Below are 26,614 nucleotides of genomic sequence, written 5' to 3'. Positions count from 1 at the left end.
ACGTGCACAAACTCAGCGCACAGGCTCTTCTACTTGAAGAAATACATTAGTGGAGAAGCGCTTTGTGTATTGGAAGGCACATTCTACAGGAGCGACGAAGAAGCTTACACCCAGGCATGGGAAGCACTGAATAAACGTTATGGCCATCCGTTCGTTATTCAAAGAGCCTTCCGAGGTAAGCTGAGCAGCTGGCCTAAAATTGGACCCAAGGAGTCTCTGAAGTTGAGAGAATTTAGTGATTTCCTCATCTCTTGCAAGAATGCAATGCCACATGTTTCTGGTCTAACAGTGTTAGATGATTGTGAGGAAAACCAGAAATTGCTGCAGAAGCTACCTGACTGGTTAACTACACGCTGGAACCGGATTGTGAGCAAAGCATTGGATGAAGGAAAACCATATCCTAACTTCAAGGAGTTTTCAAGCTTTGTGGCAGAAGAAGCACGTATTGCGTGTAACCCAGTCTCATCCCTTCACGCACTGAAAAACAATGATGAGAAAGCTGGTAAAGAGCAGAAGCGTCCTAAGGCCAACACTTTGGTGACGACAGCTAAGATGCCAAAAGAAACCTCCGCTCGGATAGGTCCTAGCTCAAGCTCAGTGGGTTCTACAGCCAGCCTGCCAGCCACTCAACCACAAAGGCCCTTAGAATGTGTCTGCTGCAAGGAGAATCACTTCATCTACAAGTGTGAAAGATTTGCAGCCATGCCTCTTGAAGACAAGAAAAAGTTCGTGATCAGCAACAACATGTGTTTTGGGTGTCTTAGAGTCGGCCACATTGCCAAAAAATGCAGAAAGAGAGCCACTTGTAACATTTGTAAGCGTAATCACCCAACTCCACTCCACGAAGATCTTCCTCAACGTGAGAAGCCAGAAGTACCATCGCAAGATGAAAGTTCTGCCACAAACTTTTGCAATGTGAGAATGGACAGCGGTGATCGTACTTCCATGATTGTCCCAGTTTGGCTTTCCAGTGCGGCAAAGAACAGCCCAGAACTCTTAGTCTATGCATTATTGGACACACAAAGCAGCAGTACGTTCATAGACCAGGATGTCTGCCAAAAAATTCAAGCTCACACAGAACCTGTGAAATTGAAACTGTCGACGATGACTGACAAGAGTTCCATTGTGAAATGCCACAGAGCTGTTGGACTGAGAGTGAGAGGATATCACTCACAAGAGAGCATTGAGCTACCACCAACGTACACCCAGGAATACATTCCGTTGGAGAAAAATAGTATTCCAACAAGTGAAACAGCAAAGAGGTGGGCTCATCTTCACAGCTTGACGGAAGAGATGCCAAGCTTGTTGGACTGTCCAGTCGGACTCCTGATTGGCTATGACTGTGCAAGGGCTCTGAAACCACAGGAAGTGGTATCTGGGGAAGAAAATGAACCTTTTGCAGTCAAAACGGCGTTAGGCTGGAGTATAGTTGGAGCTACTGTGCCTTGCTCTAGCACAAATAATGAGACCAGATTCTGTCATCGTGTCTCCGTGAAGGAGCTTCCGCCCATCACACCCGCCTCAGTGATTAAGGCACTGGAGACTGACTTTCTTGACACGAACCCAAAAGAAAAGACAATATCACAGGAAGACATTCAATTTCTACACATGTTGAATGACAAGGTCAGGCACAATGAAGCAGGACATCTGGAAATGCCACTACCATTTAGGGCACGTCCTCAGTTGCTAAACAATAAGCAGCTTGCTACAGTGCGCCTGAAACATTTAAAAAGAAAAATGGAGAAGAATCCTAAGTACAAAGAGGATTACCTCAAGTTCATGGACGGTGTGTTTAAAGATGGGGATGCAGAAGAAGCGAGTTCGGATCCCAAAGAAGGCAACACATGGTACATTCCGCACCACGGGGTGTATCATCCCAGGAAGCCTGAAAAAATTAGGGTCGTATTTGACTGCTCCGCCAAATTTGAAGGCACTTCCCTGAACGACCATCTGCTCACAGGCCCAGACTTAACGAACACTCTAACTGGAGTCCTGTGCAGATTTCGGCAATACAAGATCGCAATCAACTGCGATGTGGAAAAAATGTTTCATCGTTTCCACGTCAGCCCAGAGGACCGTGATTACATGCGATTCCTTTGGTGGGACAATGGAAATACAGAGAGCGAGCCTAAAGAGTACCACATGCGTGTCCACATATTTGGCGCTGCATCGTCACCGGGATGTGCTAACTATGGCATGAAACACCTTGCCACTGAACATGAGAAGGACTTCCCGCTAGCAGCAACCTTCCTTCGCAAGAATTTTTATGTGGACGATGGGCTAGTCAGCGTCAATTCTGTTGAAGAGGCCAACCAGCTTGTCAGTGAAGCGCGACAGATCTGCAGCAAGGGACAGCTGCGTTTACACAAATTCGTCTCCAATAACAGAGAAGTTTTGGATGCAATACCAGAGAGTGAACGTGCCAGTGCTGTCCAAGATGTAGACCTGAATTACAGTGAGCTTCCGACGCAGAGTGTACTTGGCATAAGATGGAACATTGAGAGGGATGCATTTACATTCAATGTCGTCCTCACAGAAAAGGCAGCCACACGGAGGGGAATCCTATCAACAGTCGCCAGTGTTTACGACCCACTGGGATTTCTAGCTCCCTACCTCTTGAATGGTAAACGAGTGCTGCAAGAGATGTGCAGACAGGGTGTGGGATGGGATGAGCCCATTCCCCCTGAACTGAAACCAAAATGGGAAGCATGGCTCCAAGACTTACAGAGTCTTCAAAAAATTGAAATTCCAAGATGCTTCATCCCTGAAACCCTCGGCACAGTCAGAAAAATTGAGCTGCATCATTTCTCAGATGCCAGCACTAGTGGCTATGGTCAATGCTCCTACATTAGAGTTGTTGCAGATGAGAAAGTGCACTGTGCATTAGTCATGGGTAAGGCCAGAGTGGCACCCATGAGGGTTACCAGCATTCCCCGCCTTGAGCTCACAGCAGCAACAGTCTCTGCTGCTGTTAGTAACACCCTCCGAGAAGAGCTGGAGCTGGAAATAGATAAAGAGTTTTTCTGGACCGACTCACAGGTAGTGCTCGGCTACATAAAGAACGAAGCCAGACGCTTCCATGTATTTGTAGCCAACCGGGTTCAGAAGATAAGAGACACAACTGATCCTAGTCAATGGTTCTAGACTCAAGTTGGCTGAGAGGACCAGACTTCTTGTGGCAACAAGATATTGTCACAGACCAAAGAACACCAGAACTTCTTGTTGGCGATTCCGAAGTGAAGGTCTTAAGAACTGTCGTGGTTGAACAAGGCAACTTCCTGAAAAGGATCTCAAGATTCTCAGATTGGAACACAGCTCTCAACGTTATTGTGCGAATCAAAAGACTGGCACATAAAGACAGAACCGGTCCCATCAGTGTTGAGGAACGAAGAGAAGCTGGTCTTGTGATAGTCAGAGCAGCACAGAGAGAGGCCTTTGAAGAAGAACTCAAGTTGTTCAGCCAAGGGTCCACAAACTTGCCAAAGACTCACAAGATGCATCAACTTGATCCAATATTTCAAGATGGATTGCTCAGGGTAGGAGGCAGACTACGGATGTCTTCTGCATCCCTGGAGTTGAAGCATCCAGTGATCTTACCTAGGGAAGGAATTGTCACCCAGCTCATTCTTGACCACTGTCACAAGAAGACACAGCACCAGGGACGAGGTCAGACGTTGAATGAGCTCAGGGCCAATGGCTATTGGATATTAGGTGCTAGCAAGATAGTAGCCAAGCATATCAAGTACTGTGTCACTTGCAGAAAGATGCGAAGTCCGGCAGAGCAACAACGTATGGCGGACCTACCCAGTGACCGAGTCGATCCCTCGCCTCCGTTCTCATACACAGGGATTGATTGCTTCGGCCCCTTTTACACCAAACAGGGTCGTAAAGAATTCAAGAGATACGGTCTACTGATTACCTGCTTGAGCTCCAGAGCTATCCACATAGAAATGTTGGAGGATCTCTCAACAGACGCGTTCTTGAATGCCTTGAGATGCTTCATAGCTCTTAGAGGAGCAGTGAGACAGATCCGCTCTGATCAGGGGACCAATTTCCTTGGAGCAAAGAACGAATTGGAGAAGGGTCTGAAAGATCTAGACAAAGAGAGGATTGCAACTTACCTTGCAAGTAAGCAGTGTGATTTCCTCATGAACGTCCCTGAGGCAAGCCACATGGGTGGGATTTGGGAACGCCAAATTCGAACGGTCCGGAGCGTCATGAGCACTGTTCTGGCACAAGCCAAGGGAAGACTTGATGACACGTCATTGAGGACATTTTTCTATGAGGCAATGTCAATCGTTAACAGTCGCCCGCTCACCACGAATACCATCAGTGATCCTATGAGTCTTGAACCTCTAACTCCGAATCAGTTGCTCACCATGAAAGCTGTTGTACCACTCCCACCACCAGGCAGTTTTGTGAGAGAAGACCTGTATGCCAGGAAAAGGTGGAGGAGAGTGCAATACCTAACTGAGGAATTTTGGAGTAGGTGGCGAAAAGAATACCTGTCTAACCTAAGCCTCAGACAACAATGGCATGTGCCCAGAAGAAATGTGAAAGTGGGAGACATTGTTATTGTCAAAGAGGATAATGTTCCAAGAAATGAATGGAGACTTGCCAGAGTTGTGGAAGCGACAGAAGAGGATGATGGTTTGGTGCGCAAGGTTAAAATCCAGATAGCACAAAGCAAATTAGGAAAGCGAGGTGAACGCTTAACTCAACCAACCTTTCTAGACCGGCCAGTACAAAAACTAGTAGTACTAGTAGAACATTATGAATAGACAGGAATCAAAAGTACTTCATGCTGATCTTAAGTGTTCAAGATCTCTCACAAGAATAGGTGGGAAACTTATTTTGTGAAAATTCCAAGATATAATTCCAAGTTTTTAAAACCAGGTAACATAAATCTTTGAAATTTTGGTGGCAGTGTAGCTGGCGCTGAAAATGTGTACCAATTTAATTGCTGCATTTATATTTTTGTATATTATTTTCTTGCAATATGTTTGGTTTAATATATTTGTATATTCTTTTTCTTTCTTTATTTCATGAATAATTGTATAAAAATGTGAATTAATCATTTTGATGTGTAATGGTGACGTGATGACGTGCACAGGTGGTCATGTGACTAATTTAATAAGTTATTGGGAAGACGCATGCTCAGTCTTTTCGGGCCTGCCATGCTCATGGAGCAAGACGTTTGCAACAGTCCGTAAAGCCCTTTAGCAGCTCCTAATTTTCCAGTCAGAAGGCGCATACGGTATGTTTACTGCATTTTCTGTACATTTTGTGCTTATTTCATGCTTAAATATGCTGTAAGATTTCGTATGTTAAGTTTCATGAAGGCCACATGGACATTCACGGACTGAAAACGATATTGGCCTGATATTGATTTGGTTGTGAAGATGGTAAAGCTAAGACTGTATTTTATTTCATTTCATTTTTTCACCGTGCTTCTGTGCTTCAGTGTCTTGGTGTTTGAAGAAATTTAAGTTTCCCTGCTTGAAGAAAATAAAACATCACTCTCATCGAGCATCAGTCGATGCGTGGCTTAATTCTGACTAGAAGAAGAGCGTTAGGGGCAGCTACAGTTATGTTATGTTATGTTATAACTTACACCTAGTATGTACTAGGTGTAATTTATGGATTTTTTTTTGTATGTTTTGTAACCTTGTACCTGTCTCACATGCGAAGCCTTTTGTTAACTCACAGCCCATAATGATATTATTGGTGCTGAATGGACGGTTGCCATGGCCACTTCATAATTTGAAGTATGATGAAATGTAGCACCAGAAAAATAGGCTACTGTTTTGGTTCATATTTCCGTACAGTATGTGTTCATATTCACAATTTGTGAAATGTGTTGTAGCTTTGCAGCAAGGTATGAAATAAAAAAGACAAACTTGATAAGGTGATATGAAAGCAGATAATGACTTAATGTCAAAGATCATATAGCCTACGATATTATCAGTTCTGTTAGCTGTCTCTGGCAAGAGCAAATCTACCCTCTGTAACCAATCAGAGCACTGAAAATGACCAGAATTCTGTGGCGTGTCAAAAGTCGATGTAAAATTTTGCAGATGGTTACACTGACCAAAGAGTAAAATTAACACTGCTTTTGAGTGGGAACAACTGTCCCACCATCTGAAATAGAGTTCATTTCAACTCTTCAAGAGGTAAAATAGCACTTATATAAAAACTTTTTGTTTAGTTCCTTACTACCCAATCAGGGCTCAGCAGACTCAACTGCTTACCACCAATCAAAAAGGCTCATCCCATATAGGAACTCTTAAAGACCGGCCCTGTCAGATTAGCACCTATAGATAGATAGTAGGTCGTAGATGATCAATTCTTCATGTGTTCTCTCTGTCTTTAGCCCCTTGCCCCATAAACCCTGCCACTTTACCACCCAATCAAGGCACAGCTGACTTAACAATGGCTGATTACCACCAATCCGAAAGACTCCTCCCATTAGGAACTCTAAAAGACTGGCCCTGTCCGATTAGCACCCTAGCCCCTTGTGCCCTCTGTACCCTCGCCTAGCTCCTTACGACCAATCAAGGCTCAGCAGGCTGAACAATGGCTGATTGCCACCGAAGCACTCCGACTCACACCAGATCCACGCTCTCGGTAATGACCGTGTCCTTTCCCCAGGCATAGCGCTAAGTGCAGCCGCGGTTACAGTAATCAGTTAGGCCCACCCACCCCCCAAACCACCGTCTTCAGACCGACAGGCATGTGCATTTGCACAAACACCTTCATGCATGCACAGACACACGTATGTGTTTAGGCAGACACCTACTCACTCTCACACACACACACACAATATCAAAATGCACCTGCAAGCGCACACACACACACACACACACACGCACACGCACACGCACACGCACACGCACACCCACACCCACACCAGTGAGGCTTGTTAGCTTGCAATCATACAGGCACTGGGGTTTGAGTAGTCTTGACACTCGCAATCCTCCCTTTTCATCAGCGGGATAAATACCCAACCACCCCCCCCACACACACACACACACACACACACACACACACACACACACACACACACACACACACACACACACACACACACACAGCCTAGCCCACTGCAATAGCCCTGGGCCTGTGGCAGTGGTGGTGGTGGTGGTGGTGGTGTGTGTGTGTGTGTGTGTGTGTGTGTGTGTGTGTGCGTGTGTGTGTGTGTGCGTGTGTGTGTGTGTGTGTGTGTATGTGTGTGTGTGTGTGTGTGTGCGCGTGTGCGTGTGTGTGTGTGTGTGTGTGTGTGTGCGTTGTTCCATGTCTGCTGTGACAGATGGATAGTGATGGCATGAACAGACTGGGTCTGATTTTAATTCATCCAGACAGTCTTCACTTAACAGCACAAAATGAAATCATGGGCATCCGTGGATATGAATGTTAGCAGCACAGTAAGGTGGCAAAATCAAATTCCTCAAAAGGGCAAATTAAATACACAATTACGTTCAGTAGTTTGAGAAACTTGATAATTCCACCTCCTATTTAAAATGAAAAATGGTTTTGCCATAATGCATAAGTGTCAGATATTGTGATCAATATACGTACCATTTATTGGACGGTGAAAAAAACAATAGCAAAAAACCTCAGTCCCACCGTTTGACAAACACTACAGACTACTACAACTGACCCTACACTATCATTTGAATAATACAGTAGATGTCATGCTTGATAGCTTGCTTAACGAGACCTAACCAGTTTGTGCGACGTGATACTGAGACAACATGCAAACATGCTCACTAACATGCAAAATAAATTCTTAAAGTTTCAGCCATGTAAAAGTTTTTATCTTTGACCTGACATGTTTCGACAGTGAGACTTCCGTCTTCATCAGAAGGTCACACGGATGTCGATGTGTGACGTGCTTTAAAAACAGCTGATGTTGAGGTGTGACATCCCGTCAATATTGACAGGTTGGTCACACCTCTTGCTCGACATCCATGTGACCCTCTGATGAAGACGGAAGTGTCACCGTCGAAACATGTCAGGTAAAAGAGTTTATGAACGTCATACATTGACATGCGAAATATTTGGGCGTTTTACATGATGTTTTGACATCAAACTCCCGTCTCCTTCAGAGGGTCACATGATATGTCTGAAGTGTTCACGTCTATGAAGTTAAGCCAATGCCCACCAATGCTCACCATTGTGACATAGCACTCCGCAGCACGCAGTGCTCATAACAAAAATGCATATGCCACACCTGTGCCAGAGAAATTAGAATATAGGAGAAGCTTCAGTCTGATTGGTTCCCATTGTAGCCAGTTAGCTTTACATGTATACTGCAGTTCCTCTTGAATGTTCACTAGTTGGCTAGCATTGTCAAGTCTTTCATGTGGGAAAATGTATGTAATGGAAAAGGGAGCCCATAGGTCTAAATGCCTTATAAATTGATACTGCAATTACCAGTCACAAATCTTATCAACAAAATATTCCTGGTAAACATTATGGCTGGTGTTATACAATAGGCTGTTTTGGCAAATGATTCAGGTATTTAGTTTTTCCAGCGGGGCAGAGCATTTCGACCTGTACTCATTAGCATTCCGCTAATGTTTATGGGTTTTGCCTCATAAATTGAGTTCCGTGACCCAAGATATAATAATTAATCTGGTGGCGCAAAAAATCGAGACAATACTCAAATGTAGGTCTTGCTATTTCTAGCTTCAAACTGAATATTAATATTTCAGGGCAAAGCATTATAAAAAAATCACAAAAATTATAATAGCAGAACACTCCATTGACACCCATTCATTTTTCACTTGGTTTTGGGTTAGGGTTAGCCAGTTGTGGCTAGTAGCTAGTTCCGGGAGTGAACACCCCCTGCCTGTGCAAGGGGGCAGTCCCAAACAGCTTCCCCAAAGAAGTAGTATGGTGGCATGGTTCCAATGTCAGGATACCTCAGTTATGGAGGAGGATGGGCGAGAGCTCTGGTTAATTACTCCCCGACCAACCTGGCGGGTTGGAAGTCAAACAGGCAAGCTTTGGGCTATACAAGTCTGATGCTCTAACCGCTTACCCATAACTGCCCAATAAAACAATTAACCAAATCAATCGAAGTCCTAATGAGCTTCATACAAGTTATGGCGAGTAAACGCAATGTCTAGTAAATTAGTAAAGGCAATGACACAACACTGACCATTACCTCCATCAAGGAGGTTATTTTATTGGTCGCGTTGGTTTGTCTCTCTGTCAGCAGGATGACTCATAAAGTTATGAACGGATTTGGATGAAACTTTGTTGAGTTGTTGGAAATGACATAAAGAACAAGTGATTACATTTTTGGTGGTGATCCGAATTACGATCCAGAACCAGGATTTTTTTTTTTACAAGATTCTTCACCATTGTAACCTAGAAATCTAATTTTGACGTTCCCGTTTCTAGACTCTAAAATTAAAATTAAAATAGGGTGTAACATAGTCAAGTATTCTATCAGACAGCTTATTTGCATGTCTGCACTCTCTGAGTGCATTTCTAGTTTACAAACAGTTTAAAGTTCCTCAGGTTCACATGGTATGTGTTTTCTAAAAATATAAAAACATACTGAACATGATACAGTAAAAGTCAGTGTTACAACACAACACATCATTTTCAAGTATTTTACAATTCTTCAAGTTTAAGAGTTCTCCAAGCATTCATAGTAGGGTTTATTTCCTGAACTCTGTTTCAGGAGAAACCCAGGGGAGGAATAGATGTGCATAGAGTGTGTGAGTGTGTTTTTTTACAGGCAACTTTACACCATTGAGCTTGTGAACGTGACATCTAACAGCTCTTATAACACTCGCACTCTGGTGGCCTGGTATATTTTAAAACTAGTGTGTCTGTACGTGTGTGTGTGTGTGTGTGTGTGTGTGTGTGTGTGTGTGTGTGTGTGTGTGTGTGTGTGTGTGTGTGTGTGTGTGAGTGTGTGTGTGTGTGTTACTGTATGACAATATGTAAATATGTGTTTGCGTGTGTGTGTGTTACTGTATGACAATATGTACGTGTGTGTGTGTGTGTGTGTGTGTGTGTGTGTGTGTGTGTGTGTGTGTGTGTGTGTGTGTGTGTGTGTGTGTGTGTGTGTGTGCGTGTGCGTGTGTTACTGTATGACAATATGTACATGTGTGTGTGTGTGTGTTGAAGGCCTGTGTGAACAGTTGTGTATGATGTGTTTTCGTAAGTGGTGTGAACGTGACAGAGCAGAATGAACATAACACACACACACACACACACACGCACGCACAACACGCACACGCACACACACACATGAATGGCCGCTAAAAAACCCATGTAATCGTGCCCACCGTATCCAATTACATGCACACATAGACACACAGACACCCACAGACAAGCACAAGTTGATTTTCACTTCTGCTGTGCTGTTCCACATAAGGGGGAAAGAGGCTGTTGCTGGCAGTTACGGTGTTGCTCAACCCAACAGGAAAAACAAGCTCGATCACAGCACGCTCTTTGAGCAGTGCTTACACTCACACCCCTGTATCACACACGCACGAAAACACATGCACGCACAGCATTATATACGCAGGCACAAAGACAGAAACGGATTCTATAGTGCTTGCACATACAAACACGTTTCTGTAAGACACATATTGACTAATGTCCCCTCTGTTTATTGTATCATCCTATGATACAGAATAAATGTTTACCTAATTACAGTGTTGACACAGCGTTTGTGATAACTAGGAGGACTTAGCCACTGAACTGCGTCCAACACAACAATATCATCTTCAAAAAGCAATTTGCTGTAGTGTTTCATTTGGCACGAAGCTGCATTCCTGAAAGAAGTTCGGAATAGCTGTAAGACACATTCTGATATATCCTCAGTCTTGTGTATGACGTCAGAGCTTGCTGGTTGGAAGACTTTGCGTCTCCACACAGTAACTTCTTGCTTGTCTGTTGACATGAATTTACATTTTATTACTACAGACACCATCTGATATACAGTACAGTAGGCCAATATGTGAACAAACACACACAGAGAAAAACACAAACACACACACACACGCGTGCGTGCACACGCAAACACGCACACACACACACACACACACACACACACACACACACACACACACACACACACACACACACACAGTGTCACACAGTACCACAATGATGAGACTTTTCACTGAACAGGAACCTGACAAGACTGTTGGGAGTTGCTATCGCAAGTCAAGAAAAAATGCATTTCAAAACAGAGAACACTGTCCTCACTCTACTTCTGTATGTGTGTGCTCTCATTTTTTTTCACGTTTGATCTCTGTCTCTGTCTCTGTCTCTCACGTATACACACCCACACACACACAAATACACACACACACACACACACACACGCGCGCGCGCACACACAAATACACACTTTTCCATTCGTACGCAGACATATTTCTGTGTGGGGGGTGTCAAGATTGCGATCTAAAGCCGGTGAGTGTTTTTGACTCTCAGTCTGTCTGAAGTGTGAAACGAGGGCCCTCCTCTGCAGGCTACTGAAAGGAGAGAAACAGAGCATAGCCACAGCCTGTGTGTGTGTGTGTGTGTGTGTGTGTGTGTGTGTGTGTGCGTGTGCGTGTGCGTGTGCGTTAGGGTGCATCAGTTGCCCCCTATGAAAAGATATCACCTTGGCCCTATAGTAAAAATGTTCTACACCCAGTAAAAACACACTGTGTAAAATATTTTGAAATTTGGATGAAGTCTACCGGGGCCACCAGCCCCATGAAAATAGAAAATAATGGTGATAGTCAGAATCTTGGAATAGAAATGGACATTTTGCTGCATAAAGCTACCCAATAAAAACATATTGTCTTGGATGTGTGATAAAAATGTTCTATGCACAGTAAAATCACTCTGTGTAAAATATGTTGAAATTTAGATGAATCCTACCGGGTCCACCAGGCCCATGAAAATACAAAATAATGGTGATGGTGATGGGCAACCTGGATTCCAAAGCTGAAGTCCAGTGCCACATATTCCAAATGACATACCTAGTGTTACCTTTCCAGTTAGGGCATTTGGACAGGTAAAACCAGGTAATTTGAAATCTGTGGCACTGGATTGTAGCTTTTGAATCTAGGTCTGCCATTGTCTTAAAACAGAGGTGGACAAACCGCGTGACACATTTGCCCCAGCCAATATAATGAACCAGCTGAGCCTAATTACCACTTAAGCCAGGTTGATGAGGTAATTAGTGAAATCACCTGTATTGGGAGCACAAACAGAAGGAATATCTAAGCAGGTTGTGTATTCAGTCGATCCACTTACACAGACTTCAGTCTCAGGACAGACTGATGGTCAAACTGCTATATTTAGGCAAATTTGCTCTTTTGCAACATAATATCAATTCCTTGCTGCCTTGGACCACTGCTAGTATCAAGCAAGAGATTGCAAAGCTGCATGACTGTTATATTTGTGTGTTTCACCTGTGGGCCTACAATTCATGGAGGAACATCTGTACTAAAGCTGTGAATGTGCCTTGGAATGCCTAGGCTACAAGGCAGTCAATACAACTGTATTGAAGAGTGCCATTACTTCTTTATCCCATCGCCTGTGGTAGTATTTCACTTTACTCCATCAGATGAGTACCATAACTTACCTGAGAGGCCCTTGGCAATGGACTCTGGACCTGGTGATACCCATGACATACCTAGAAGCCACTTAAGTACAGGCTTTGGGGAGCCACTCTTTCCAACATCACATACAGTTGCATTGTATGTACTCTATTGAACTACTGCAGGGATTTCTTGAAAAAACACAAGTCATTCCAAGGAGCATTCACAGCTTTAGTACAGATGTTCCACCAGGTATTAACAGCTACCTGTACAATCCTGTAGGCCCACAGGTGAAGCACACAAAAGTCATACAACTTCGCAATCTCTTGCTTGATACTGGCAGTGGGTCAGCTGGTTCATTATATTGGCTATATTTGGAATATGTGGCACTGGACTTTGGAATCCAGGTTGTCCATCACTATCACCATTGTTTTGTATTTTCATGGGCCTGGTGGACCCAGTAGAATTAATCTAAATTTCAACACATTTTCCACAGAGTGATTTTACTGTGCATAGAACATGTTTTTATCACACAGCTGAGGCAATATGTTTTTATTGGGTAGCTTAATGCAGCAAAATCTCCATTTCTATTCAGGGCTGGCCTGAGCGATAAATAGGGCCCGGGCACTTTTGGATTTAAGGGGGCCCCCTCATTATTATTAGTGCCGGAGAACTGGCTCACCGGTGGGCCCTGCACCCTCATGGGCCCCTATTTTCAGTAATGTAAAAAATAAAAAAATGGGGGCCCACGAGGGTGCGGAGCTCACCGGGAAATGCCCGCCATGCCAGATGGCCAGTCTAGTCCAGATTTTGACTATCACCATTATTTTCTATTTTCATGGGGCGGGTGGCCCCGGTAGACTTCATCCAAATTTCAACATATTTTACACAGAGTGATGTTACTGTGCATAGAACATTTTTATCACACAGCCGAGACAATATGTTTTTATTGGGTAGCTTTATGCAGCAAAATGTCCATTTCTATTCCAAGATTTTGACTATCACCATTATTTTCTATTTTCATGGGGCTGGTGGCCCTGGTAGACTTCATCCAAATTTCAAAATATTTTACACAGTGTGTTTTTACTGGGTGTAGAACATTTTTACTATAGGGCCAAGGCGATATCTTTTCATAGGGGGCAACTGATGCACCCTAGTGTGCGTGTGGTGTAATTGGTAGTTCCAATTGTCTAGGTCATGCCTGAGTTCATTTGCAACTGGTAAACTGGTTTAAATGTGGAAACTCAATGTCAACATTTTAGGCACAAATAAAGTAAATTGTGTGTGTGTGTGTGTGTGTGTGTGTGTGTGTGTGTGTGTGTGTGTGTGTGTGTGTGTGTGTGTGTTTGTGTGAGTGTGTGTTTGTGTGAGTGTGAGTGTGTGTGTGTGTGTGTGTGTGTGTGTGTGTGTGTGTGTGTGTGTGTGTGTGTGTGTGTGTGTGTGAGAGTGTGTGTGTGTGTGTGTGTGTGTGTGTGTGTGTGTGTGTGTGTGTGTGTGTGTGTGTGTGTGTGTGTGTGCAAGGGATATATAACTATCAATCATCCCCATTCCTCATGAACATGTTCAAAGAAATGTCAACCAGTGTGTGTGTGTTTGTGTGTCTATGTGTACAGTTGTCATTGTCATTTAAGTTTGGTTGCATTAGTGTACAGTGAGTCCAATATGTATTTGATCCCTTGCTGATTTTGTTGGTTTGCCTACTAAAAAAGACATGATCAGTCAATAAATGTTATGATAATATGTATTCTAATATGGAGAGACAGAATATCAAAAAGAAAATCCAGAAATTAACTGAAGAGAATATATATTAATTTATTTCAATTTCATCTAGCAAAATAAGTATTTGATCCCCTGCCAACTGATTACAGTTCCGGGCCCACAGACCAGATGGGCACTTCCGATCAACTTGTCATTTGAATTAAAGACACCTGTACATACTAACATGCATAAAAGACACATTGAATCAGCAGAATCAGTCCATAGTATGAGTGAATCAGTCACACTCCAACCTCACCAGATTGGGAAAGACCAAAGAGTGGTCAAATGATATCAGGGACACGATTTTAGACCTGAACAAAGATTAAATGGACTGCAAAGCCACAAGAAAGAGACTGGGTATTAATGACCCAGCTGTTGATGCATTTCTTCCAAAATGTGAGGAATACAAAATGACTATCCATCAGCCTGTCAGGGGTTCTATACAAGATTTGACCTTTTGTAGGGATTTTATAATCATGAGAACAGAAAGAAATCACCCTAGAGCTGTACGGGATGAACTAGGCAATGATATCAAAGCTACTGGGACCAAAATCACTGATAAAACTACTGGTAGCACTTAGTGCCACAGAGGTTTAAAATCCTGTAGTGCACACATGGTACCTCTACTTCAGAAGGAACCTGTGCAGTTCCACTTGAGGTTTGCCAACCGACATCAGACTGGTTTAGGATATGATAAGGAGGTGCTGTAGTGAGATGAAACCAAAATCAAGCTGTTTGGCATTATCACAATTCAATGTGTTTTGAGAAAGAGTACTGCTGTCTATGATCCCAAGAACATTCTCCTCACCATCATGCATGATAGTGGTATCATTATGGTTTGAGGGTGTTTGTCTGGCCAAGGCACAGGACAACTTCGCATCGTCAATGAATGGATGGAGGGAGACATGTAATGTGCAATCCTGAGTGCAAACGTCCTTCCCTCCAACACTACACTGAAGGGTGGGCCATTTTTGGATCTCCCAACATGACAATAATACACAACATACAGTCAATGCAACAAAGGAGTGGCTCAATAAGAAGCATATTAAAGTCGTGAAGTGGCCTAGACAGTCTCCATATGAAGAGTTCAGATGCAAAACCCCCTAACTCCATTTCTGAAGACCTGCACTTTTATATTTTTAGAGAACCCCGTTGTTGGTTTGGTTTACATTCATATACTTGATAATACAAATAAATAGTTATATTACATAAATAAAATGAAAAAATATGCAATTTTGATAGCTTTGTATTAAATAAAAATGAATTAAGATTATTTTCTGAAAAGGCACTTAGGGGGTTTTGCATCTGAACTCTTCAAATATTAACCCTATAGTAATTCTATGGAGAGAACTGAACCTCCCATTTGCCAAGCTACAGCCACAAACTATTAATGTTTTAGAGATAATGTGCAAAGAAAAATTGGCCAAAAATATTTTCTACTATATGCACAAGCATTGTCATTAACTAAAAGAAGCATCTAACCTCAGTGCTAGACAACTAGGGCTTTGCCACAAAACACTTTATCCTCTTTAGCTAGAGGGGTCAAATACTTATTGGCCTAAATTAAATACAAATAAATTAAAATATATTATTTTAAGTTATTTTCTGGAATTTCTTTTTGATATTCTGTCTCTCCATGTTTGAATACATATTATCATAAATTTATAGACTGATCATGTCTTTATTAGTGGGCAAACCGGCAAAATCAGCAAGGGATGAAATACATATTGGACTCACTGTATGTGCCTGTGTGTGCGTGTGTCCGTTTGTTGAGTCTCACTCTTACTCTAGAGATATCTTTAATTAGCTTGTTTGATATGTCACATACGTCAGACTATCAACAGACATGCCCACCCAGCACCTTTACACACACCTTGACACACTCACGTGCACACACACACATACACACACACACACACACACACACACACACACACATGTATACACACATACACACGCACACACGCACACACACACACACACACACACACACACACACACACACACACACACACACACACACACACAAACACACACATGTACACACACATACACACCACACACACACGCAATCACGGACGCACGCAGGCACGCACGCACACACACACACACACACACACACACACACACACACACACACACACACACACACACACACACACACACACACACACACACGAGAACACACAAACACACTAGTACACACACATACACACCACACACACACACACACACACACACACACACACACACACACACACACACACACACACACACACACACACACACAAGCATCCTCAGGAGGACCAGGAGCTGTCTTCCTCAACAGTAATTGGCCAGAAAGGGGCTGTGATACTGGTGGTAGTGATACCCTGGTGACAGGGACCGTCAGAAACGTGTGCGCGCACACACACACACACACACACACACACACACACACACATACACACACACACACACACACACACGCACACACACACACACACACACACACACACACACACACACACACACACACACACACACACACACACACACACACACACACACACACACACACACATTTCCCTGAGGTCTCCTTGGTGTTCTTCCGAAATGACACCTGACAGCACCTGACATGGAGGCATGCTGAAAGGTGCAAGGCATCCTGGGGAATGGCAAAGGATGCTGGGAGATCAGCTCAGGGGAGAGGGGAGGAGAGATGAGATGTCAGCAGAGCTGTGTGGTCATGAGATGCGATGAAAAGGGTACTAAGTCCCACAGGCCCGCTGATAGCTTTTGCTGGGCCCAGGACAAAGTCATCTGAAAGGGCCCCCCCATCCAATACATACAATTTAATGGAAACCCAATTTTGGGACCCAATCTCCCTGGGCCCGGGACAACTGACCCCTTTGTCCCCACTATCAGCTTCCCTGGTCACACAGTAAACACATACACAAAGATGCACATACACAATCGCACAGCCGGACACACGCACACACACAGAATGCGATTGATACTGCAGAATATCATTCAGACAGGTACATAAACATCAACACAGACACTTACATATCCTGGATGTATTTGGCTGTTTTTGTCAGAGGCATGTCCGTCTGCTGAGCAATAAACACACAAACACACACACACACACGCACACACACACACGCACATGCATACACACACATACACACACGCACACACCAGATATTATGCATAGGAGGCTTGTGTTTGAAGAGTCACATTACAACATTAGTCTGTTGTCTTAAAAAAACGTGAAACTGTCACACAATGTGTCTCACACCTATCGGCAACCCCCCCCCCCCCCCCCCCCCCCCCCCCCCCCCAACACACACACACACACACACACACACACCTGCACTTTTCACACCCACTGTGCCACAAACAGGACCAGAGCTGATCATTGATGAATCTGTTAGTGGGATAGCCTCTTCACAGCAGTAGCAAGCAGCATCTCTTGAGTTACGAGGATGCATGCCTGTGTGTGTGCGTGCGTGGGGTGGGGGTGGATGTTGTGGAGGGTGTGGGGCCAAATATGAGGGTGCTTTAATTTTTACTACTGCAGAAATGGCTAAAAGGCTCATTTGCACAGCGCTGGTTAGCTGAGCAATAACAGATTTACAAGTATAGGGAGGCGAGGACTCGCAGTCTGTGTTTAAATGTGTTTGTGTGTGTGCGTGTGTGTGCGTGTGTGGGAGTGTGAAAGTGGAGTGAAGGACCAATAGGTTTATTGGGGGTTTATAGTGAAAGTGAAAGTGAAAAAGTGAAAGTGAAAGCCCATTGGGAAACTCCAACTCCCATTGTCATTGTGACACAGCACTCCACAGCACACTGCACACAACGGAATTGCATTTATGCCTCACCCTTGCAAGGGGGCAGCCCTCAGTGGCACCCCATGGGGAGCAGTGCGGTGGGACGGTACCATTCTCAGGATACCTCAGTCATGGAGGAGGATGGGGGAGAGCACTGGTTGATTACTCCCCCCACCAACCTGGCGGGTCGGGAGTCAAACCAGCAACCTCTGGGATGCAAGTCTGACGCCCTAACCGCTCACCCATGACTGCCCTATAGGTTTAGGTTTGGGGGGGGGGCAAGATATACTATTTGGCAAAATGAAGCTTGCACTTCTTTTTCAACAGAGCCACCATGTCAATAACAGATGTGAAACTAGCATGCCATCAAGGCATCAAGATATTTTATTTTATAATTAAAATGAGGCCTTGCCTAATATGCCTATCCTCCATCGACCTATTGTACCAATAAAATAAAATAAAACAAATCAAGGATATCATAAAATGAAATATGACATCCAGTAGCATAGTGAGAGCCACCTCTCAGGATGTCAGCGTGGAGTGTCAGCAAGTGTATGTGGAATTGCTGAACCCTCTGCTCTATGACCTCTGACCTTGCTCTACTCTCCTAGGCAACAGGTGACTCTCTCCTGTCAGGAGAGAGTCCTTTAGCCCTCAACGTTGGCTTGGCTTTTCTCTTTTTTTCCACTTTCGTATTGTCCCCAGACCCTCTTCTCTCCCCTTTCCTCCCTCAATCTCTCTCTCTCTCTCTTTCTCTTTCTTTCTCTCTCTCTCTCTCTCTCTCTCTCTCTCTCTCTCTCTCTCTCTCTCTCTCTCTCTCTCTCTCTCTCTCTCTCTCTCTCTCTCTCTCTCTCTCTCTCTCTCTCTCTACAGCAATCTGCTGCTGCCATGGTGATTCGCGTAAAAGAACTGAAAAGCTGCTTTCTGAAATCTCCCACCTCCTCCCACCTGTCTCTGTCTCTCTTTCACACACACACACACACACACACACACACACACACACACACACACACACACACACACACACACACACACACACACACACACACACCTCCAGTGGTCTTTTATTCTGCCGCATGTGTGTGTCTCATTAAGCTCCCGCAGCGCGTGTGTGTGAAGGGAGCGGGCGCTGGTTTAAAGATAATGGCGTGTGCTGGGCTCTGACCCCGGGAGTGGCTCCAGCTCTGCCTTAAGTAGCCTTTCATTCACCGCAGCTCAGCTCAGCTCACACACACACACACACACACACACACACACACACTCACACACTCACACACACACACACACACACACACACACACACACACACACACACACACACACACACACACACACACACACACACTTGCTCGCATTCACAGCACCAGCGCCTGAGACAGGGGCACTTATTAACGCCAGGCTTAGAGCCGAGGAAAATGTCAGCGCTGAAATCCCTTTGAGAGCGGTGGTGATGGCGGGACAGGACAGGTGCTGATGGAAGGAAAGGAAAGGAAAGGAGAAGGGGGAGGGGTAGATGCTGATGGCAGTGGAAAGGGCTTTTAGTGTGGTTATCTCAGGGGGGTGGGGGTGCTTGTGGTGTTGGTGAGGTTGCAACATGGCATCATAACAATGTGTAGAAATACGACGCCTTGTGTGATTTTTACCCCCATGTGTGCAGCACGATTTTGCATGTTACATTACATTACACTTAGCTGACGCTTGTATCCAAAGAAACTTACACTTATTTTAGGTTCAGGGTATTGGTTACAGGCCCCGGAGCAATGTCGGATTAGGTGCCTTGCTCAAGGGCACTTCAGCCATGGATGAAGGTGCTGCTTAGGGTGGGATTTGAACCTGCAACCCTCTGATCTAAAGGCCATTGCTCTAACCACTGAGCCATGGCTGCCTGTTAAGTTGTGTTCTACACTGCACTTTGACAGCTTAGGGCAGGGGTGTCACACTCAAATTGACTGAGGGCCAAAATCAAAATATGGAACAAAGTCGCGGGCCGAACTCAACAAATATGTTAAAAAATTGACTAAAATTCATACTTATAGTTAAATTTCACACACTCTTTCCAATCATATTTGTTAGTTAGAATGTGTCTGCACATCCTGTGACACAGCAAATACATGTTCAAGTCATGTTACGCTATGCATTAATGGTGTATGTGAGCCAACTGTAATACACATTTGAAATGATCTTGCGGGCCGAATAAAATGGCTCCACGGCCCAAATTTGGCCCCCAGGCCTGAGTTTGACATCCCTGGGTTAGGGGTAGGGGTGGTTTTGGTCTGGGTACAATTTTGCCTTTATCCTAGCTTGTTTCACTGTTGGCAAAAGTATAGCTGCAGCATTGCTTTACTGACAGGTTAGGCTTAGGGATGGTTTTATTAGGGATGGTTGTTGTTAAGTGACAGAAATTTGTCACGACCGCGGGAAAACTACTTATCTCGCGCAAGGCTGGTCACATGACAAAGCATGCTTTTGTGCAGCGTCGCCCCCCATGACTTACCAAGGACAGGCATTGTACCAACTTGCGGAATGCACTACTAGTATGTTGGTGGAATGCCTTTTTATGAAGCCATTCTGGGCTGGGCGCTGAGACGAAGGAAACCACAAGTGATCAATGCAGTGGAGCTGTAGTCTCGTTCTATCAACCACTCAGTCTCATCCACTCCTGTGAGTGTGTTCAGAATCTTGACAAGAAAAGAAAAAGAGGTAGGACACTGGATAACTATGCTGGTGACCCGGGTTGGATTCTGGCCTGGGTCATTTGCCGATCCTTCCCCGTCTCTCTCTCTCCACTCATTTCCTGCCTCTCCTCCACTGTCCTGTCAAAAATAGAGATTAAAAAAAAGAAAAACAAAAAGCTGAAATCCCTTTGAAAGACGTGGTGATGGGGCGGTGGAGCAGGTGTTGTTGGGAGTGAGAGGTGGGTTTAGTTGGTTTTGTGAGGCTGGAGGGGGGACAGGGGGGCGTTGGGATGGTTAGGGCAGGGCTGAGACAAGGGAGTCACAGGTGGTCAATGCAGGAGGGCAGGTGCAGTCTCTTGAACCAACCACTAAATGTCTCATTCACTCCCTCCTTTCAGCAGCACTGTTGTAAGCAGAGTGAAAAATCATAGTGAAAAGAAGAGTAGAGAGGAGCACATATGAGAAAGTGATGGAGAGATGGAGAGAGGAGAGAATATGAGATGGAACAGGAAAGAAGAGAATATGAGAGGAGAGAGGATATGAGACAATGTATGAATGAGACATGTGAAGAAGAGGGAAAGCACTGGAGAGAGAGAGAGAGAGAGAGAGAGAGAGAGAGAGAGAGAGAGAGAGAGAGAGAGAGAGAGAAAGAGAGAGCAAGAGAGAGAACAAGACTGGAGGAGAAAGAAAATGGCAAGGAGTTATAAATAATCACCTTCCCTGAGTCCATCTCGGCATATGATGAAATATGGAGTCACACGTCCTAATAAGCTCTCCACAAAGCCTGTAAGACATTAACGACCTTGATGAGGAAAAAAAGAAAGTGATAGACCTGTCTCTAAATGCCTCCTACACATGTGATTTAAAATTCCAGTTAAATGAGAAATTCCTGATTTTCCTACCTGAACATGCTTGTATAAGACCCTACTGTCACCGTAGGAAATGACATCATCGCATAATGTGGCAGCAACACACCTGTTTTTCCTGCTCTTTTAGCCCAGGGCAACCTCATTCCAGGCTTTACAATAAGGCAAGGCCACAGTGGAAACGTACATGCGTACACGCGCGCGCGCACACACACGCACGCACACGCACACGCACAAACACACACACACACACACACACACACACACACACACACACACACACACACACACACACACACACACACACACACACACACATTCAGGCGGTCCATTATCAACAGGCCGCACATCCCTCTGTTTCCTCTGGAGACCACCTGAGAACCCTCCTCCAGAGAGAAACATTCTGGATTAGTAGGCTACCTCCTTCCCAGGCTTGAATGAGGAATGTGACTTTTCTCCCTTTCTGTGGCATATAGTTGAAACAAGTGTTGATGTGTTTTCTGTTTAATTATTGTTGTTATTTTCTTCCTCTCCCCCCTTTTTTGAAATGTTTATGTCTTGTCTTTCTTAATGGTTATTTGTCATTCTTGTCAGCCAATTACTGCAAGCTTACTGGTCACATGATGTGACAAGATAGGAAGACTCCACCAATTCTGATACCTATGGGTGCCTTTTTAACCTTTGGCCTACTAAGTTTGTCTATGCCAAAGAAGGTGGATCTAAGAAGAAGCGTCATTTTGTTTCTTTTCCGGTATCCACTTTATGTTGGGTGAACGCCCCTTTAGGAGACCTTCGGTTAGGAGACCTTCGGAGTCCTGAGGTTTAGAATCAATGAAGTCCCCTTAGCGCTGTAGATGGCGGTAGCGCACGTCTTGCGCAAACACCTCAAAAAGAGAAGAAGAAGAAGGGGACAACGCCCCCTTAGGAGACCCAACTTGAGCACACGCTTTTGCATTGAGTGGGCGTGTTTTGCGTTATCTTGGTTTGATTCAGTATTTTTGTCTATGCTCTGATGAAGGGCAATATGGCCGCAACGCGTAGGCCCATGTGCTTTTAAACTGAATTTTCCACGTTAAATTAAAGTCTTTTTTATATTTTTCTCAAATCTCAGAGTGCCTCTGCTATTTCCTTCCTTTTTTAAACATACGTATTTACAAGTTGTAGTCACTAGTGAATAGTTTCATCTGGATTTAGCCAGACCACCAGTAATCTTGCACCATCAATTGTGTTTGGCATGCTATGGCACAATATGTTGTATTCAGCCACTTGCAGGCACAGTAAAGAATGACAGACTCACATGTGCAGTAAGTGTTCTTTTGGCGTGTGTGAATGCTAGGAAACTTCTCTGCAGGCTTTTAACCTCAAAGGAAACTGTCAGCTTTGCCACTCTATTCATGGCAACCTAAAGAAAATCTCTGGCCTCTTGCTGAGTATGTCCATATGCATTGAGTAGGTGAGCAGCGTTTTCTTTTTTCCTGACATCCCCACTCTACTCAACAACTCAGAAGAACGCAATGGAAGAGATTGTTATTGGTGACTGGACCGCATAAATCCCCCCCCCCCCCCCCCCTACCCCCCCGCCATGCCCCCCTTCCATCCCCCTCCCACCCCTCCTTCAACAATCAGTAACAACTATTGCAATGAGACACTTTTTTATATCTGAATGTTTAATGTGAAATAATCTATTTATTTATTTTTGTATGTATGCTACTAGACACCTAAATTTCCTTGGGATCAATAAATGTTACTCTACTCTACTCTTGCCTAGCAGGAGAACTTGGTTGAGTTTATTTTGATGAGGACATTTTTTTATCATTATTTAACCTTTTACTAAGAATTAATGCTTCAGCTATGTCTGTGGTAACATGAAGCTTAGGGTTGTATACTTCCTCAATGCTTCTCAGGAATTCTTGTTTGTGTCTCTGTTTTACTGTTTTGTTTTGCATCTATGTTTATTCGTTTTAAGTACCTATGTCTCTGACAGTATGTCTTGTACTTACTGCCTGTCCCACTAACCAAGAACATACTGCTTGGGGTTGTAGAGGTGGGGGAACGAAGAGGCTGCTGTTTGAATGAGTGTGTGAATGTGTGTTGTCTTGTACGATGTAATGTTTTTGTCTTGTACTGTCTATATTGTCCAGTTTCAAGGGGACCCTACTGAAAATGAGATGTTGCATCTGAAGAGGCATTCCCCATGTACAAATAAATAAATAAAATCATCACTTACCTTAGGAAATGTGTGTGTGTGTGTGTGTGTGTGTGTGTGTGTGTGTGTGTGTGTGTGTGTGTGTGTGTGTGTGTGTGTGTGTGTGTGTGTGTGTGTGTGTGTGTGTGTGCGTGTGTGCATGTGTGTGTGTGGGTGCGTGCGTTCGTGCGTGCGTGTGTGCGTGCATGTTTGTTCTTCCATCCATCTTGGGCACAGGTGTGGAGTGTATACAGTAGAGTAAGAACACGGTGTATCACAGTATAGATGGACATCTTTGAATCACCCTATAAATAGAAACCGACAGACTGTATTAGTATCTTGGATTAATTAGTTATGGCGTTATGGAGGTAAATGTGTTTATGTAAAGGAGTTAGATGTGCCAACTACACTACATATAAGTTGCATGTAAAAAGCAGTCTACATTGTCAGTGTTTATTACCGTAGGAAAGTTGAAAATCAGAAAGCCATTTGTGTGAGAGAGATGAAAAGTATAAGCGAGAGCATAAGAAAGAGGTAGGGTGTGTGTACATACAGTATTTGCACAAGCGTGTGTATGTATGAGCTAGGGGTCGACCGATACAGGTTTTTTAATGGCCGATGCGATACCGATTTTCCTTTCATCACCCTTGGCCGATACCCGATTTCCGATACCTGATATTGGGGGCCGATATGGGTTAAAAGAAAGGTAAAAAAAATGACAAATATTCCAGGTCTCAAGTTTAAAAATAAACATTCCTTTAACATTATCGAATTGAGGTAGAACTTGTAATATTTAAACACTCACTCTAACAATCAAGTAATGTCTAACAATCAAGTATTAAAAAAATAAAGTGTCTTGGTGCTTTTAAAAAAAAAACGAATGACATAAAATAACAAATATTGCGTATCGGCCAAAACCACACGCGTATCGGCCGATACCAATACACTTGAAAAATGCAAATATCGGCCCGATACCGATATATATATCGGTCTATCCTTAGTGTGTTTGTGTGTGTGTGTGTGTGTGTGTGTGTGTGTGTGTGTGTGTGTGTGTGTGTGTGTGTGTGTGTGTGTGTGTGTGTGTGCGTGCCTGTGTGCGTGTGCGTGTGCGTGTGCATGTGCGTGCTTGTGCGTGTTTGCATGTCTGTCTATGTACATATATGTGTTTATGCGTGTGTGTGTTGACAGTTAATATTATTGGATTTTCTTTGATACAGAGTGTGTATAGGCCTAAATAATTACCAACATCATTATGCCGGGTCTTGCAGAGAGCAGCCCAGAATCAATGACTTCGGTCAAAACTGGAATAAAAATTTTATAAGCACAGGGCTTATAGAACTATAAATTTGGTCCATATACTTCTACACTGGACAGGTTTTGACTTTTACAGGCCTTGCATCATGTACACAGCATCTCCGAAGTCTCCCTGGAGACTACTATACCTACCTCTGCCTCTGTTCAGAAAGCCTTTTTCGCAGTGCACCAAACCGATGAGGGCAGGGACCTCTGAACTCATACTCCATCTATGAAATGAGGTCCTTAAAATCAGTCCACAAGCTTCAAGGTTCTTCACTCAGGTACCATACTCCTGCTCTTCTTGAACTCTCAGTAGATGCGTTTAGCCGTAGTTTGAGTATCCTTCATCAGAGAGAGATTTTCATCAGAGAAATTCATGAAGAACGACTATTGATTATTTTGTTAAATGTTTTCTTTGCCTAGTGCCCTTGTGGCACCATCTTTTGTAGAAAAATGGCCTTGTCATCTTTCTGTAGGTGTTTCTACAAGTGTGAAGCTAATCAAAGTGTTGTATGTATTGGATGTTAGGGATATTCCACGAAAAATTCCTATAGACTATGTCCACATGGCAATAAACTTATTGAACTTAAACTTGAAAGTGTTCTTCACTCTGTACAATGGCATGTCTTTGCCATACAGCGCATGCGATGCATTATTTAAGCAAGGTCAAAAGATCTGAGTGAAGCGCTTGTAAGCGCTTACAAAAGCCGGTTTACATCCAAAGAGTTGCTAAGAAATTGGACAAAAAAGACGGCAAATGCAAATGACATTTTCGCACAAAACATGAAAAGGTGAAGGTGAAAGTGACATAGCCTACATACTTTTTCTACATCATTGGCAGAGTCAGTTTTTCTCTCTACTCCTTCTAAAGTCTTGTGATTTATTGCATTTTCTGTCCACTTGTCCACATGTCTGAAAACCTACTCTCTATTCATGACGATTGTAGCTTTAGGGAACATGCAGAAGTCACAAGGCCAAGAGACCTTGGTGATGCAATGCTTTGCAATAAATGAAAACAGTACAAGTTATATAAAGAATGGGCAGGTGTGCTGTGATGAGTAAGTAGTGTGTTACCATTCAGTCACTGCTTCAGGGCTTTTTCGTCTTAGTCCTGGCCGCAATGAAGAGTGTTGATATGGATACTTAACCTTTTAATGCAGATCTCTGGTAGTAGTCATAGCAGTGGTAGAAGTATGTTCTTACACAACTGCAGTGAGTTGTTCAGAACTGGTACTGTACCATATTGCACCTCCCACACAGACCTTGTACCCTTATGTGAAGTCCAGAGAGGCATCAGACTCTAACACCCTTCTCAGACAAACCCATTCATTTCCACACTCAAACAATAAATAAATGTTTTCAAGTATTTCCTCTGTATTCCTCAGAGTCTCAGATCATAATTGGCTGTGCTGTGTCATTCAGGCATCAAGCAGGTCATCAAGGAAGTGCCATCTTGTCG

The sequence above is a fragment of the Engraulis encrasicolus genome, chromosome 5 (assembly GCF_034702125.1).
Source record: "Engraulis encrasicolus isolate BLACKSEA-1 chromosome 5, IST_EnEncr_1.0, whole genome shotgun sequence".
In the NCBI taxonomy this organism is placed as follows: Eukaryota; Metazoa; Chordata; class Actinopteri; order Clupeiformes; family Engraulidae; genus Engraulis; species Engraulis encrasicolus.
This window is presented reverse-complemented; position numbering follows the sequence as displayed.